Genomic DNA, 7,869 nt, shown 5'->3' on the forward strand with positions numbered 1-7,869 from the left:
CTTTTTACTGTCAATCCTGCACTTTATATTTATATTTATATTCATATTCTATACTGTATTTTATTTTATTCTGGAGTAACCTCACAACATTGAAAGCTCAAAACATTGTCCTGAGCCGTATGCAACGAAATTTCGTTCTGTATACACCCTGTGCATGCAAAATGACAATAAAGTCAGTCTAAGTCTAAGTCTAAGTCTAACTAATAATACCTACAAAGGCCGAAGCACACATTCAGAAAATGTAAAAAAAAAGATCCATCTGCATGTTTCTGACAGGGCTGACTTTCTTCTTTTAGTTGTGGTAATTATAAAGATCACAGATACTTGACAATATCCTCTTGTGTTTTTGCTTCTTATTTATTCCATTACACTTGACCGCAGCTTCTAAACCGATCGACCCTCACAGTGCAGAGCGTCAGGTCAAGGTGGGAAGCTCTTCAGACAAAAACCCAGGCGAGTCTCACACCACCAGTGACCGCGAAACCAACCGCCGTCTTGATGAGTTTCAGTCGCCCTCGCCGGTTGCCGTGGCAACTGTTAGTCAGGAGGGATGGTCAGCAAGTCCTCCGTCTGTGTCATCGCCCGACGGTTGAGGAAGCCTTTCACGTTCGGTAGGCTGAATTAAAAGACATACCTGCGAGACGGCGTGAGCTTACGAAAAACAAACAGTGAGTAATAAAACAACAATCCGAGCCATGTCACACCAGGGGGGGGGGAGAAAGAAAGAAAGAAAGAAAGAAAGAAAGAAAGAAAGAAAGAAAAAACCCACAAGCTTTCATTAGCTTTGTCAAAACAGAAACCAGGAATCAAGGGGCATTTTTATATGAACTGGTTAGACGTCTTCAGCTGAGCTGAGTCATTTCTTATGCCATAGTGAGAAACCCAACAGCGTTCAATATTTGTACATGTTTGTTCCTAAAAATCAGACGTGCTGTTTCTAAAGCGAAATATCTCTGGAATATATTCCTCCTGGGCCGGAAAACCTGTTCAGTGTTTCCAGAGGCCGAACAAGAGGCCGATGCTGTGACATCATTTCCGTCGCAGTGCGAGGTAAACCTTTCTCATTAGAGCTTTGGTATTCTTTGGACACGTTTAATGTTTTTCAAATTTACATTCTGAAAACACACATTCTTGAAGTTAATAAAAGGAGTCTGGCCACATGCTAAAAATGATGATGGAGTATTAGGATCATATTAAGAAAAAAATACAGGAAAAAAGTCAGAAAATGACAAGAATAGAGTCATAATATGATGGGAGTAAAGTCGTAATAACATGAATAAAGTTGAAGTAATACGAGAGTAAAGTCATAGTACTACCATATTAAAATCATAATATTATGACTTTATTCTCATATTATTTCAATGTTAGGACATTATTAGAATTTTCTTATTTTCATTTTCTTAGCGTTTTCCTAATACTCTGTCATAAAAAAAAATCACTAATTTGTTCAAAACTTAATTTACATTTAAACATCAAATGCTCCAAAGTTGTTGGTGTTGTTTGCTCTTTTGTTTATTTATTTTTTTAACTCAAAGCAACTTCTGAATTGAAACTTTTTTTCATGTATCCATAAGGCGGTCTCATGCTCCACCCTGTCGCTCATCGTGCTTTACGATGGAAGAAGACGTGACTTCTACTTTTCCTGCGTCTTCAGGAAAGCGCGTTATAGGACATATTTTACTGTTCAGTGATGTCACCTGCAGGCAGAAGTGACACAGTTGGACCATTACACAATCTGCTCCTGAATCTGGGTCAGCGGAGGCGTCGTATTTTTACTCACTGTACACACAGTGGGTCCGTGTCCCTCGCCGGTGATGAATGGTCCTCGGAGCAGCAGGTTCCATTGTACCTGCACATGCAGAAAGGGGGGCCCGGGTCCCTTCTGTGATCCGGTGTCCCGCTGTCTCAGGTTTCCTTCAGGGAACCCCTTGTAGCCTCCGGTTTGGCAAACATTATGCTGGACTTCCTGTCTCTGGCAGAAGTATGGCTGGAGGCCCTCTCTGGGGACAGAATGACTATTGTCCTCGGCTTTTTTGCTTTCCCCTCCTTTCCTTCTGGCTTGCCCGTCCTCGTTCTCTGGACCAGGGACGCCTGCAGGTGAGCGTCAGAAAATGATGCTCAAAGGCGTGAGGAAAAAAAACAACAACAATCGTTTCAGGAGATATAAGGCGTTTTGTTTCAGTTTTGTTAGCTAATTTGCAGCAAATGTTTCAATACTTCTCCAAACAAAAATGCAAATAGAACTTCATTTTTGCCTACTGTATGGGCTGGCATCATAAAGTAAATGTATTACTATGCAAAATCTTAATTTATTTGAATTGTGCATATTTAAGATTTTTTTTTTTTATTGCAGTCAATGTCACTTTTTTTTGTGTTTGTTTTTAATTTTATGTCAAGTTTTGCCATTTGAATTCCACAGTGGCACCTTTTGAAAAATAACCACAAGGTATTAAACTCTTTTCACCAATTTGCTGTATTAGATATGATTATTATGTCATTGGTCAGATGCAATATTCTAATCTTAAATGTGTTTTCGTTAGACAACCATAACAGAAATAAAGGCTCAAATACATCAGTCTGTGTGTAACTATTCTGTAACGTTTCACTTAGTGAATTTAGTTACTTAAAGGACGTTTTCAATAACAGTGTAATTTTTTTGAGATGCGCCTGTATTATCTTTTACATATTTATTTAGTCACAATAGTTCCCTTCTCACCACTGTGCTACAGTGAGAAAATATCCTCCAGTAATTACTTAACAATTAAAGAATCAGAGTTTGGGGCAAAGATTATGTTGATGAAAAGTGTTTTGCATTTAGCACTGAACATTCCCACAGGCTGGTTGACAGCAGCGTGTTGCTTTCAGATTCGGGTCGAAGCTGCTGCTTCTGGCTTCTTTCACGCAAGAAAAAGGTTGTCATGTTTTTCTTGGCGCACAAAAACAGCAGGATTCCCTCGGGACTCCTGGAAAAAGAAAGGCGAAACCCAAGACGGGCCCTCGTTAGCTTAGCTCACGTTAAAGTCTACTTGCTCTAAAAGGGCAGGAGGGAAAAGAAGCAAAGGAGATGAATAAATTCCCTGCAGCAGAGAGAGGTCAGCTCTCCTGGGAGGCGTTTCCACTGTTATCTTGGTGGAAAGTGTGTAAGGAAAGCTTTTTATTTATTATAATTTTTTACCTATAGCTTAAGAGTGAAAACTCCCATCCATGACCGCCTAAATGGACGTCGTTGTGACAAAATGGGCTACCTCTAACATGCTCTGCCTCTCTCTCTCAAACACACACAACGTCCGACCTTGCAATGGTCGGACCCCCCCCTCTGCTTTCTGCCTTTTGTTTGGTGGTGCAGATCAATTTCCTGCGGCTTGACCAGACAACAGCAGGCGAGCTGCGTCGCCTCACGCCCCCGTCACGATGTCACAGAGCGGGTTAACAGTGTTTCCTATACATCGGTGTGTATAGGCTCGAGGTTTCACCCCGGAGCAGCAGCTGTGGTTTGCGTGGTTTCACATGTCAAGCCTCCACACCGGCCGCCATCGCAAAGGCTTTCATGTCGGCTACTGTACGGCGACCCGTACAGCGGTTCCGGTGTCAGGTCTGGTCACAGCGAAGTGCATCTATTTTGGATTTTATTGGAAGATTTGGGCTAGGAGCTAATATGAATTGCAATTTTTTTTTTCTTTGAGATAGATTTTGAAGCTTTTTATAATCCAAACTTTTTTTTTTTTGATTTAATACATTGATTTAGGATTCTGATACGTATGGAAGCTCAGGATGCCAACATTTTAATACAAACAGATTTAGCGAACCCCCTTAGGGTCATTTGTTAAGCTGCCCCTTACAGCCAGAAGACACATTGTAAACAATTAAGGTTTAGTCTGACTTCACGTCGGGTAATGTGTGGAAATGGTTATGTCTGTTTTTATGCAGTGGATGTAAATATCTGGTGGGTTGTTTATGGCTGCATATCTAAAGCACAACCGTTTTGTACTTTGAGTTTCAGGTTAATGCTGAAGTATTTTCTGTTTTGCAGTGTGTGGAGAAATTCCCACACACCCACAGCCTGTGGAAAAGTCTTTCATGAAGAAAGTCCATAGGTGGTGGCTTTGCAAATAATTTGATCTGAAAAGTAAGCCAGGACAGATTTTGCCCCTTTATGTCCATTAGATATAGCAAGGAAACAGCAGAAATAATAATAATAATAATTCACTCGGCAGTGTTTTTGTACTTTTTCTGCCTGGTTAAAGGATTTTGTTGCAAACACGCTGCCTCACACCGACGCCAGAGACTGAGAATAAGACGGCCAGAGCCTCTCGTTCATCTGTTTTACCTGGACTTGATCCCTGAGGCCGTGTTTGTGTTTACATGTACCTCAGCAGAACTGATTGTCTGAGGTTTTGCCTCACTTATCAAGCCTGAGCTGTTACCACGGATGCAGAAATACCAGGAGGTTTAGCATTAATAGAAGTAACGCTGCAGCGCCCTATAAAATGTGAGATTCAAGGTCAGATTATTTTAATTTAAGCCCAACAATCGCTTCATCCCTTTTGTTTCGATGATTTGAACTTGATGAAATTAATACTGGCATGTGTTTTCATCTTGTTATGAGCCTGAGGAAATATTTTCTCTTGTCTTTTATGGCCAATAAGCGGCTTCTGTTTCCAGAATATTGAAATTATTAATGTGGAATGAGAAACCAAAAAGCAAAAATGAGGTTTTTTTTTTCTTTTTCTGGGACCTTTGCCATCAAGTTTCTTTTTACTCATAAAAAAATATTGACTGGTTTAATTTTTTTCTTCTGTCTTCTTTCATTTTTGTTTCCAGCTAACAGCCACGTTTCCTCTGTTTCTAACAGCCAGACAGATACTATCGCTCTGTGGTGAGACTACACCGCCTAAAATGTTTACATCAAACCAGCTACATGAAGTTTCATTGTCACTAAAGATGTTTGTCTGTAATTTATGGAAACATAACCAGGAGCTTAAAGTAAAGACGTGTGTAAACAGGAAACAATTAAAAACGAATGGAAAAAAAACACATCAATGTAAGAAATGTCTCCTTTAATTCAAGAAGATCATTGGTTTCTTTCCTCTCTTTTTTTAACCCCTAGTGATATAATCTCACACATAGTGCTGGAGTTACACAGAAATGGTTTTAAGACAACAATGTGAATGTTCTGTAGTGGCCTAGTCAAAGGCCAGGCCTCTGGAACAGTTTTGTGAGAAAGAATGGAAGAAAACTGCAGCGTTCAGATATGCAGGTCTGACTGAGAACGACCCACATGGACTGCATGCTGTGCTGGAAGCTAAAGGTGAATCTACTAAATACTGACATGAAGAGGTGAATACTTACGCAGTCAGTTACATTATGTTACATATTTCTATTTAACTGTCATTATTATTATTATTATTTTTTTAAAAATCAGTTTTCATTGTTTTTGTCAAAAAAAGCCAAGTTACATTGATTGATCTGTTAAAGCAGTAAAAGGGTAAAACATACAGAGGGATGAACGATACATCAGCACTAACATCGGTATCGGCTGATATTAGCGATTTTTTTTTACGCGTCGGTATTGGCTCCGATAAACAAAACTGGGCAGATATTAGCAACCGATTCATACTTCCATCCCGTTGCATCTGGTTCTGGAGAGGCGGTAGGTCATGTGACAGTAGCTGTGTTTTCATTCACCATATAACTGTGGAAATTGGAATTACAAAAATAAACCTGCTTCATAGAAAGACGGCAATTGCGAAATTCTGCTTTTTCAACGTTAGCAGAATACCAACAAAGTTTTGCAAACATTTGTAGCGGAAATGCAGCTACTGATAGTGATGCATTGTGGGGAGTTTTGAAGTCAGTGTTGTGGGCTTTTCTTATCATTTTTCTAAGGTGTTGAAAGTGTAGTGAAATGCATATAATATTGGTAAATAACAGTTATCGGCCATAACGGTAACACTAGTATCGGATATCGGTATTAGCCGATATCCGATGTTCATATCGGTGCTTATTACAGGCAATGCAGTCGTTATCGTGAAGCATAATTATTCACAACACATGGCCAAAGCAACACGGAAAGTCGTCACCAGACACAAAATCAACCTCCTTCCATGTGAGTCCCTAGAACCACAAAATCCACCAGAAAGGCTGCAGGATGCAACTCTAGTCCGCATCTGAAACTGGAGTCTCTGATTTTCACCGTACCAGTGAAGGTGACACATCCAGCCTTAGAAAACTGAGACATTCAGGTCAAAGTGCAGCAGAAACATAAACCTTTGACTTTAGGGTCGGTAATGATGACCTGCCTCACACCTCTTTAGACATGAAATGTGCTTGTGGTGATGTGTGTTAGCCTGTGTTTGTGTTTGTCTGGAGTGGACGGGTGAGCTGTAATGTGATCCCCATCACGCAGCCACCCTTCCCCTCCTTCTTCTGAGCCATTATAACTTTTCTTGCTCACACGCACCAACTCTCCCTGCCCCTCCGCCTCCCTCCGTCCTCCAGCGTTTGGGCACCTGCCAGATCCCACAGTCATTATCATAATGAGCACTGACAGCCAAACTCACTTTGGCTACGACACACACAAACACTCACATCCCGGATACCTGGGGTCTTTTTTTTTTTCTTCATTTTTTGTATAAATACACAACAGATCACCAAACAATGTCCCCAGCAAATACAAAACACTGTTAACAGCTGTTTTGGGAATTACTGGACTCATTTCTCCAAATAAAAATAAACGGTTCTGTCTGCTTGTTAACACTGTGTTGGTTTTTTTTTTTTTTAAAAGAGTACAACAGTATATGCTTTATGTTCATGTTTACAGTCTATAGGAAACTTTATTTTAAAACAGCATGCGAGCCTAAACAGAAAGAAACATTCAAATGCTATTTCAAAATGTTTAATAATTAACATGATTCGCTTTTCAAACTGGAGACATGAAGGCTGCCAGGCACATACGCAGGATCAGACTTTAAATAGGGCACAAGCCCAGAGCACCAAGTTTCTGGGGGCACCAAAGACTCATTTCTATATATTTATTTATTTATTTTTATGAATGCATATTTTGCTAACAAACTCATATAAACTCACACACCCATGTCAGGTGAGATGGCTATAAACAGCATAAATCAGATGAATTGGAAGATTATGAAGTTACAGTACGTCCTTTAGCATGCAGCCATCTGCCAGACTTGTTTTATTTTTCATGACGTCGTTACTTACCGAATCAGCTCCCCTAAAAATACGCACCTTTGTTTTCTTTGCCTGCAGACAGCAGATTAACCAGGTAGGAAGTCGGACACGGGAAGCGCACAGGGGGAGTCCTGGAGATTTTCAAAACAAACACTTTTTTTTTTTCTGGATATCATTTCACAACGTCAACAAAGCTGGTGGCAGCAGGTCAAAGGTCAGAGGAAAGTCACTGGATTTTCAACACGGACCAGATTAATGAAAACATAAAGGTTGCACCACGCCCGTTTTTTATGACGGAAAGACAAGACAAAGAGGCGTGACTTTTTATTTTAGGAGCTGAAATCAGTGTTAGCTCTCTGACATTTGGAAAACTTTAACTTTTTTTTTTTTAACATTTTGTCAAATTGAAACAACAATCTTTAATCTATTTCACTGCAATGATATATATCAGATCAACACGTGAGCCCCACTGAGAAGTACAAGAAAAAATAAGATGGTTTTCACTTTTCTTACTGTTATAAATCTATGCCACCTCTTTGTACGTATCAACAGTTGTTTAAATATTGCCAGCAGGACTTTTTTTTCCAACTTTTTTCTCGTAGAAATTCCAGATTTGTGGAGCGTAAACCGGTAGACAGATTGTTCGACACTAGCCGTGGATCTGTGAGGCTCCTCCACAGC

The 7,869-nt window shown here is 40.0% G+C and overlaps 1 long non-coding RNA gene across 1 annotated transcript; it reads right to left on the reverse strand.

Moving 5' to 3' along the window:
• Window positions 1-1,395: 1,395 nt before the first annotated feature.
• LOC111610534 lies at window positions 1,396-7,463 on the reverse strand. The gene is made up of 3 exons (XR_002753697.1): window positions 7,246-7,463; window positions 1,781-2,091; window positions 1,396-1,697 (listed from the first exon to the last, which is right to left on the reverse strand). It is a non-coding gene; the product is annotated as an uncharacterized LOC111610534 (long non-coding RNA).
• Window positions 7,464-7,869: the final 406 nt, after the last annotated feature.

The sequence above is a fragment of the Xiphophorus maculatus genome, chromosome 2, assembly GCF_002775205.1.
Source record: "Xiphophorus maculatus strain JP 163 A chromosome 2, X_maculatus-5.0-male, whole genome shotgun sequence".
Lineage (NCBI taxonomy): Eukaryota > Metazoa > Chordata > Actinopteri > Cyprinodontiformes > Poeciliidae > Xiphophorus > Xiphophorus maculatus.